Below are 11,096 nucleotides of genomic sequence, written 5' to 3'. Positions count from 1 at the left end.
ACAGGCAGACACACAGACAGACACAGACATACAGGCAGACAGGCAGACAGGCAGACAGACATACAGGCAGACAGGCAGACAGGCAGACAGACAGACAAACACAGACAGACAGACACACAGACAGACAGGCAGACAGACAGACACACAGACAGACACACAGACAGGCAGACAGACACACAGACAGACAGGCAGACAGACACACAGACAGACAGGCAGACAGACATGCAGACAGACAGGCAGACAGACAGACAAACACACAGACAGACAGACAGACACACACACAGACAGACAAACACACAGACAGACAGGCAGACAGACAAACACATAGACAGACAGACAGACAGGCAGACACACACACACAAACACACAGACAGACAGACATACACACACACACACACAGACAGACAGACAGACAGACACACAGACAGACAGGCAGACACACAGACAGGCAGACAGACACACAGACAGGCAGACAGACACACAGACAGACAGACAGATACACAGACAGACAGGCAGACATACACACAGACAGACAGACAAACGGACAGATAGATAGATAGATAGATAGATAGATAGATAGATAGATAGATAGATAGATAGATAGATAGATAGATAGATAGATAGATAGATAGATAGATAGATAGATAGATAGATAGATAGATAGATAGAAATACTTTGTTGCTGGTTGATTGCTTTCCCCTGGTCCACCACTGGCTCAGTGTCTGACCTTTGAACTCATTTTCTGTTGGATGAAACACACACAGAAACCCTTTACTGTGAGCTGGTGATGAAAAGGAAATATTTATTTGATCAGATAAAATATTTGTGTCATATTGGTCAGTTTAGTCATTCTGGTCTGACGGATTGCAGCACACAGCTATATAGATGATGCTGACATACACTGTAGAAAGTGTTTAATTGAATACATTCAAGGGTGTAATTAAGAGTTCAGTACTATCAAAACTTGTATTTGTGGGGCTTTTATTTTGAAAGGGTGGGAGGAGGGGGGGGAAGTCCTCTAAAAATATCTAAGACCTGAAAGACTGTATGATGGAGAGAGACACAGAGAGGGAGACAGAGAGACATACAGAAAGATAGACAGAGAGGAGAGAGAGACAGAGTGAGTGAGTGAGACAGGCAGACAGGAGGTCTAATGATCTTTCCTTGAATATCATGTGTGGATGTGTGTAGAAAGACACATACAGACAGGAGGTCTAACAATGCCTTTGACTGAATATCTCCATGTCATATATGTGTGTGAGAGAGAGAGAGAGAGACTCTGATCTCTCTGGCAATCTTTCTCCTTTGGAGATTGTCCGATATATGTTTTATCTTTTACAGCTTACATAACTATTGTCCTGCTCTGCCATGTCTTTCCTCGTCTCTCCCTCTTGTGTCGCAGTGTGTGTAAATGTCACTCGAATCAGGAAACTTATCAGAATACTCATATTTGATTGGCTGAGCTGCATCACGTATATCTCTAAATAGTCCTCTAAAAGTCTCCAAGACCTGAATGACTGTATGAGAGAGAGACAGAGAGAGAGAGAGAGAGAGAGAGAGAGAGGGAGAGGAGTGTGTGTGCGTGTGTCTCAGTGTCTCTGTGTGTTTATCAACATCACTAATGAGCTCATATAAACACCTGTGTGCTTGGGTGCATGTTGGTGATTGGAGCACCTGTGTGTTAGAGCAGGGATTCCCAAAGTGGGGTGCGCGCACCCCTGGGGGTGCGCGAGCTGCCTCTAGGGGGTGCGCGAGAGGAAAAGTGTAATGGCGGTCTGATGGTGTAATAATATTAAATATTTAAAAAAAAATGTAATTTTAATTTAAAAACTGTCAGGTGGGACATCTGAAGCTATCAGTCGTAAAAGAGGAGAGGGACAGAGAGAGAGAGAGAGAGGAATCGGAGGCGAGGGGAACGGAGAGGTGCGTGGGGAGAGACCGGGAGAAGAAATCGAGCCAGAGTCAGAGGAAGATGAGACGGAGGAGACTGGGAAAAAAGAGGAAATATGATGAAAAGTATCTGTGTCTGGGCTTCACTTGGATTGGCAACGCAGATTCCCCAAAGCCACAGTGCGTGGTGTGCAGCGAGGTTCTGGCTAACAGTCTGAAGCTCTTATTTACGTCGCCACCTGAACACCAAGCATTCCAGTGCAAGTCAAAAGCCCCTTACATTGTTTATATCCAAATTGGAGGAGTTACAAAACAGCCAAAAACAACTGGAGTCTCATTCATGTGTTGGTCTATAAATGACGCACTACGGGCTTCATATCTGGTTACAGAACAGCTAGAAAGGGGCTACCGCACACAATCACTGAAGACGTGAGCTCGCCAGCTGCCAGAGAGATGGTGGAATGTATGATTGGAGAGAAAGAAGCAAAAAAGTTGGACATGATCCCGGTGTCCAACAACACTGTGTCGCGCCGCATCGATGCTTTGTCCGAAGACATCCTGGCTACATTAGTCGCTCATTAATTGTAAATTAAATGTGATAATCTGCCTCTGAGCCTGTGCGTGTGTGCTCGCATCCGTATTGCTCTTTAAAAGTGACGCCTTGTGGAACTGAAAGTTATTGAAACTTTGTTGCAGTGTTTCAGGGCGTTTTCACACCTTCAGTTCGTTTGCTTTGTTGCAGTTGCTCCTTTGTTCGGTTTGTGTTCACACTGCAACATTTAACAGCGGACTAAATCTTGTAAACAAATGCCACGCGCGAGCAAACTGTTCTCTCATTGGTCCGATTCTTATGCGGCTATGAAGGCTTAAAAGGCTCTGTTGCTTCTTTTTTTTTTTTTATTAAGGGGGGGGGGGGGGCGGTGCGCGAACCCGGTCGGGATGTAGAAGGGGGTGCGCGGCCTAAAAAGTTTGGGAACCGCTGTGTTAGAGGCTACTTAAGTGAGAGAGTGAACAGTGATTTTCAACAAAACTACCTGTCAAACATATGCCCTTCATACCAAAACCGTGAGACTAATCAATAAAATATGGATACCGTGAGAGAGATAAGACTCTGGCAAACGCAGAGATGTGTTTTTTATGTTTGTGGTCTTAAAAATGTGAGCTCAAGCGCAATATGCAAAACTGGTACCGTCTGCGTTCTTTGACAAATGAGTAGTCAGATTTAACATGGAGTCTAATGGAGCAGTTGGTTGGAGTTCATGTCGCTCTGTGGCTCTTTGAGCCAAATGTGTAAGTCCGTTGGATTCCACAGACATCTGTTTGCGACAGCACAACATTTCCAAGCTTTTTGGCCAAAATGGTGTATAAAGAGTAAAAATTGTGGGAGCTGGAGCAATTTGTTTGTAAAAATCACAGAACATTTTCCTGCTCTGCTCCACTCTGACATGCTCTCACTCTAGTTCTTAACGAGCCGTGCAATACACACCCATTATAAAAACTGAAACGGACCCAAAATTTTCCTGAAACTTAATCTATGACTTCATGAAAACTGTGCTAGCTATCAAAATGTCCATTTGGCTCAATAAAGTGCAGCGTTTTGTCTACGTTTTAAACTTTGAATCATGTTTCTACGTTAAAGTACGGCGAGTCAATATTAAGTGGTTTTTTTAGCTCTCTTCACGCCGAAACCCCATTCAAGTGAATGGGGCTCCGTTTTTTGGGATTTTCGGGAAAACCGCTCGGCGAATCTCTCCGAAAAATAGATAGCACACTATTCCCGATCAGGCCGCACGTTTTGATGTATTTTTTCACGCCGCTGTTGGCAACGCTGTGTGAGGAGAGGCGCGCCAAACTTTGGATAAACCTGATTATTATTATTATGATTAAGCCCGATGGATAATATACAGTGTGCATAAAGCCACACTGAATAAATTAATTAGTTAAAGAGAAAACTTCAAAATATATCATGTGTCACATAAGATTCCATTTGAAGATTCGTAATGCTGTTGGATATAGAACACGGAGGTATGTGATGGATGTCATTGTGACAGCAGACAGCGGTGCTCGCCTGCATGAGACTCAGCATGGCGTCACTTTCAATGTGGATTGACGGCTTCTATATTTCGCCTGACAGAACATTTCACACACAAACCCAAGTGCGAATATCAAGTCTTGTGTAGGCTTATTGTGCGGTGATAGATATGAAGGCCGGGCTGAGAACCACGAGGCCTCGCTCTTCTCTTATTATAAAACACAATACATACAAAGGCCACCGGCGTTCCGCGGTTTAGACTTTTAATAAATTGACTGCATCGAGACCGGGCCGCCATTGTAGGGGCCGGGAATCATCACCGACGATAGTAATCTGTTATAAAGCCCGACCGTCCGCGCATTCGGAGGGCAGAAATTATTCTCCGCTAAAGGAAAACCGGCAGAAAGCAGTCTGACATCCGCGGTGGGCCAGCCTTCATACAGCTTCATCACGTCCTCCCTGCTCGGTGCGGGTAAGGCCCAAAGCCCCAGAAAATACCAACAAATAAGTGCGCTACACGCTCTTTGTCATAGAGACATAAAGCCTTACCTTACGCTCCCCTCCCCCTCCGCTTCGACATCTCCGGACTGGCAGATAGACCTTATACAGGGACTGCAACCACAGCTCACCGGCAAAACACTGCGGAAGGGACTGGATCAGTATAGCGGCAGCCTCAGACTGAGCCCAGCAGCCCCGAGCTTTTCAGCACCCCGGACAGAGCCAGCCGAATCTTCAGCACCATGGACAGAAACCCCCGCTACACTGCCTCCTGCAGGAACACAGGAGAGCTACAGCCGGCCGCCGCTCACACAGGGGCCGCCCTGCCTGGCCCGGTCTGTGCTGATGGAGGTGTCAATATTTCAGGAGCCGCTGAGCATCTGGAGGAGGGACTATGGAAGAAGGGGGGGGGGGGGGGGGGGGGCACACACCTAGAATCAATATACATCCAGAAACTTTAAACCAGCTCAGAGGTATAGTTACACAGCAAAATGCCAATAGGCTGCTACCGCAGTAGACTGTACTATATACCAAAGGTAAGCTAGATGAACCAACTAGTACCATGTCACAGATCAGCCAATAAGAGCAAGAGACAGCTGTTCACAATAAATAAAAAACAAGTCTACAAAAAGATAGAGAAGGAAGGAACAGTTTCTGTTATACCACTCATTTTTCAAATGAATCGGTACCTTTATCAACAAATACATGAATTTAATTGTTTTTGCTGTTGTATTATTGTGTATGTTCATATGATAGTAACTGTTTTAAAACATTTAAAATTACAAGCATTGTTGAAATGATTTCGTTACAGCTGATTTCAAAAAGTGGTGTAAACAATATCAGCTAGGCTGACAAAACAAATAAATACATAAATGAGTGTGCATTAGCTTGTCCCATATCTCACCTGTCTAACACTGGAACATTTGTAACATTGATGCAACAGCTGTCCAGTTTTTATAGTATTGTCACATGATGACATGATACACTTTATTTTGTCTCACTGTGTATATGGAGCACCTTTGTTGAACTTGAATCCAGCTCTGTCTCCATATGTGCCAGCGTGAAAGCAGGTGAAAACTTTTGCTCAGATCAGCTCTTGAAACCACACAACAGATGGTAGAGCTGATAATACCCCCCTGAAATACACACACACACACACACACACACACACACACACACACACACACACACACACACACACACACACACACACACACACATACACACACACACACACACACACTGGGCCATGAATCCAATTAATCAGCACCAATAAATAAAGTTCTGCATACACACAAACTGCTATGTGAGAGCAGGTATCAGTATACATAAGTAGTCTATGTTCAGTCATTATTGAGTTGATTCCTGGGGGAAATACTGTGTAGCCTCTGTGTTTGGCCGATCTTCAGAAGCTAGTCAGGGAACGTTGGTAGCACAGTGCTCACTTCTGACGCCAGTGCCTTAGTCCGGGGCAGTACTCTTCATAACTATAGGCACAGTATAGTATGCATCTCCTCTGAGCCTGGAGGAAACCCAGTCCATGAGGATAACTTTGAAACTCCAATTAAAAAGGGTCAGGATTTAAGCCCAGGGCCCATGAGTTGAGAACACTACTACCCCACCATGCCTGAGTATTAGCAGTAATGGGTAGTAATGGCACTAGCAACAGCCAATATGAGTAATAGTTGTAACAATAGTTAAAGCAGCATCACCAGCAGTACAATACGATCACATCTCTTTATTTAATTGTTGGAATGCTATTGTTATCCTGTTTCTTTATTCCACTATTTCTTCCGTCCCCCGTTTCGTCGCAACGCTTCTTCTTCTTCATTTTTTAAGCTACAGAAACCGTTCAACTATCAAAATGTTCAGCTCCTTCAGCTCATGTCTGCTATGACTTTTTCTATTTCGAACCTTTCAACTTTTTGAATTATTAAGCTTTTAGCAACTTTATTTTGAATGGGATCTCTATGGAGAATATTTACAAATCCTCTTAAACTTCTTCAACTTTCAAATCCTTCAACTTCCTCATACTTTCAGCTACAGACACCATTTCAACTTTCAAAAAACATGATTCAGCTTTTTGATATCTTTTAAACTTTTTGAACTGCAGCAATTTAACTTTTATGATTTTTCAGCCCTTTTCTGACTTTATAATGGGTGTGTATTGCGCAGCTTATGCTGCGTTCACACCGGTCGCGTTGATTTTTTGACGCGCGTCGAGATTACATACAAAGTCTATGCACAGACGCGATGAGACTGGCGCGCCGCGATTTTGCGATGGCGCGGCGCGTTGGACGCGTTATTGCAGTGCGGTGGACGCGGGGGACGCGTTGGACGCCACAAAATCGCCAACGCGCGAGTTGAAATTTTTCAACTTCAGCGACATAATCGCGTGATGCTGTGGCGCGATAGCCTATCAGCGTTGAGTTGCTCCCCCTGTCATCACTGGCTTCCTGCCGTTGTTGAATCAGGAAATAAATCCTGTAGCCGTCTGTGTTCACCCAGAGCTCTACGATACCTCATATCAACAGAGACCGGACCAAACTATGTGTATGCATGTGTGTGTGTAAACCATACGGTACAAACAATGAATAGACACTGCCGTATTTACGTCTATGTGACGTTATTGAGTGCTGGTGGAGCTGCTACGATGTTAGCATAGCCTAGCACCGATCCATCAGAGCTCCATTGAGAAGACAAGTAGCCTACAAATCGGTATCATTACGTAGTTATTTCGGAGTCCCTTTTTGTCGGAGAAGACAAGTACAAATCGGCATCATTACGGAGTTATTTCTGAGTCCCTTTTTGTCGGTTTATTGCCGTTGAATCACAGCCGAATCAGTTTATTTAGGGTTCCTACAGCTGTAGTAAACAGCGACCGGTGGCTTGCTAGACAGTGAATACAGCTCGATACAATCCACGGAGCTCCTCTGAACAATATTATGAACCAGACATGACGGCGTTTGGCATTCCGATGTTTGAGGGACTTCCACAACACGTACAAAGCAGCAATTGTCCTTATTCCTTTCATGGTTGACAGCGGAAATAAATGGCGGCCAGGTGAACGGCTTCCAGTCGATAAACCACGCACCCTCTCCGGCGCTACGAGATTTTGCGGCGTCTGGTGTGAACACGACCGGCGGCGCGTTGGACGCGATTGTGCAGTGCGTTGGACGCTTTTTTGCAGTGCGTCAAAAAATCAACGCGACCGGTGTGAACACGGCATTAGAGTGCGTGATGTCACCGCTAGAGTGAAGAGCAGCTTGAGATTCTTGTGAAAAAAACATTTGTATTTTGCCACTGTGTCCACAATCTTCACTCTTCATGCATAATTTCTGGATGTAGAAGTAGCTAATATTGTCCTTGTCGTAGAAAAATTACTGTGGAATCCCACAGATTTCCACATTTGACACGGAAGCCGTTAATTGAGAGGAAAACCAACTTTCTGCTCCATAGAGACCAATGTTAAATTTTGCTTCAAAAACATCTTCCACAGAACACGGTACCCCATTTCTAGATCGCCAGTTAAGCCACAGTTTTTACACTACAGACACAATTTTTACAGAATCTGTTCTTCAACTCATTCTTCCCCTCAATTATTAATATCGGAGCAATAGGAGCTACGGTTATGGGAGTTTTGATGATTTGTTTGAGAGGTGTTTCCCTGTTTTATCTCCATGAAATGGCTTCAGGCACACAGGTGTTTGCGATTGAGCCAATTAGTGATGTTGATAAACACACAGACTCTCAGACACACGCGCACATACACTCCTCTCCCTCTCTCTCTCTGTGTCTCTCATACAGTCATTCAGGTCTTAGGGATCTTTAGAGGTCTTTCCCCCCTCCTCCACCCCCCCCCCCCACACACACACATGCCATTTTAAAATAAAAGCCCCACAGAATGAATCCTAACTGAAATGCTTGTGATGAGCCTGTCATTTAATAACCGGTTTGTGTTTATCTAACATTATGATTCTGTCTCCTCTCCCCTTCTCCCCCACACCCCATTTCAAAATAAAAGCCCCAGAGAGTGAATTCTAACTGAACTGCTTGTGATGAAGCCTGTCATTTAATAACCTCTGTTTATGTGTCAAACATGATGATTATGTCTCCTCTCCCCCTCCCTCCCCCACCCAGTCCCACCCTTTCAAAATAAAAGCCTCATGGATTAACTGTATTTAAACATTTCGCTCAAAATTAGGCTTTTTTGTTGAAATAATGAATGCTCTTACTAATACTGCGACAACTACTACTGCTGCTAATATTTCTAGTATTACCACTACTACTACAACTTTTGCTGTTGCTACTATTACTACTACTGCTACTGCTATTACTGCTACCATGAATATTATTACTACCACTACTGCTATTACTACCACTACCACCACTATTATTACTGATACCACAACTGCTAATACTGCTATTCCTGCTACTACCAGTACTAATAACCAGTACTAATACTACTACAGCTATTAGTACGACTGCTGATACTACTACTTCTACTACTTCTTCTAATTACAAATACTTCGACGACAACTTCTACTACTACTGCTACTACAAATATCACTACTGCTACAACTAGTACTTATTCAAATGCTACTCATACTTATACTGCGAATAATACTTCTACTACTACAACAAATATCACTACTGCTGGAATTCTTTTAAGCTACAGAAACCGTTCGAATATCAAAATGTTCAGCTCTTTCAGGAGAGGGGTGACAACTTCATATTTGTAATCTTTCAACTTTTTGAATTATTCAGCTTTTTGCAATTTTTTAAAAATTGGATATCTATTTTCAGCAATGTTTTTGAGATTAATTTCAGCTTTCAGCATTCCAACGCATTTTCAGCAGGAAATGCATTTTCTAGTTATGACATTACATTCCATCTCATATCATCCCAGAATGTCTCATTAACATGACATGCCATCACAGTAAAATTATACCATATAGGCTACTTCACTGTGTACACTGAGCTGCTCAAATACAGCCTATAAATACTCAGCGGCAGTGGTGTATAGTAACGAAGTAGAAATACTTCGTTACTATAGTTAAGTCGTTTTTTTGGATATCTGTACTTTACTTTACTATTTATATTTCTGTTGACTTTTACTTTTACTTCACTATATTTTGCAAGAAAACTGATACTTTGACTCCGATACATTTCCCCTGAAACCTTCGGTACTCGCTACAAAATCAAATCTATCTTCAGAAACAAAATAGATCATGAGAGCAGCGTCGGGGACTGCGGTGGAACACAGACTGCAAGCAAGCAGGTTTGGCGAATCAGTGGTCCTAGCAGCAAGTTAAATCATTGGTTAAAGGGAAATTGCAAACAAGTGCTCTCAAAGCCGCGGTGTTGTGATGCCCAGGATGCTACATGCTATAAGCTAGCGAGCGACTACATGAGTAGAATTCCACACAGGACGGGTGGGATGAGGAGAGGTGGATGTGTCAAACTAACAGTGGTGTATAAAGTACTCAAAAGCCATACTTGAGTAAAAGTAAAGATACCTTACTGGAAAACTACTCAAGTAAAAGTAAAAAGTCACCTCTTAGAATACTACTTGAGTAAAAGTCTTAAAGTATCTGATATTTATTGTACTTAAGTACAAAAGTACTTAAGTATCATCACAACCTGAACATTAAATGAACATCATAACCTGTTCATTGGAAGTAAAAGTACAAGTAAATGCTGTTCATAAAAAAGTAAAGGGTCAGAATTATGAGAATGATGAAGTTTATTCTTTTAAGCACTGTGGCACCATGACCAAGGACATGGAGCTGTGTTGAACATAATTGGGTTGGCTGTGATCCACCCAGGAGCAACAATGTTCAACATAATACATTGTACATAAGTATACTTTTGCATCTACTATGAACTTATCATCATAATTCTCCGAAAAGCAATATGACACTATGAAGGAGTTGTAACAGTGCGTTTATAAGTCTGCTCATTAGACTAGAGGATGTAGAGGACCAATGCATAATATTATGTTCAGCAAAACATATCCACTTGATGCATCAGGTCAGTGTTTAGAGAAAGGACACCTGCCTTGTAAACTCCTATGGGCCTGATTTGAACACAAAGGTTTTGCTCAAGCTGAATCTGCAATTGGGCGACTGCTACCATCATAACTCCATCTGATCATCCACAACATGACTCAAATATCAAAACATGATCAATACTAAAGCAGCACCGAAAGTAACCCAGTCATTACTTGAAACTGAAAAATGTCCTGTTCATCTTCAAAAGAAGTTGGTTTTCAAAATTGCGAGAATTCAGTCTCGCTCTTCTTGGGTGAAGACTCGTCCCGCGATGCTAAATAGTCTTTCACAGACCGCTGAGGCAGGTAGAGGTGTGTTCAGCGTCACAGACAGCTTGCACACTGCTGCGAAGAATTCCCCGAATGCTGCGCTCTCGCGGCTCCTGTCAATCCGTGTATATAGCTACAGCTAACGTTAGCCAACTAGTGCTGCACAACTGTCAACACTTCCTCAGCTCACTAACTCGCTAGCGATCCACTGGTGTTGGTCTTCGTCACCACCGTAGTTTGTTGCGGGAGTAGCAGGTGCTTCCATTTCTGCTTCCATCATGAAATCAGTCATCGTAGAGTGGAATGCTACTCATAGTCGCCCGCTAGCTTATAGCATGTAGCATCCTGGGCATC

This window comes from Melanostigma gelatinosum (assembly GCF_949748355.1).
Source record: "Melanostigma gelatinosum genome assembly, chromosome: 8".
In the NCBI taxonomy this organism is placed as follows: Eukaryota; Metazoa; Chordata; class Actinopteri; order Perciformes; family Zoarcidae; genus Melanostigma; species Melanostigma gelatinosum.
The sequence above is the reverse complement of the archived record's forward strand: the minus strand, read 5'-3'. Positions refer to the sequence as shown.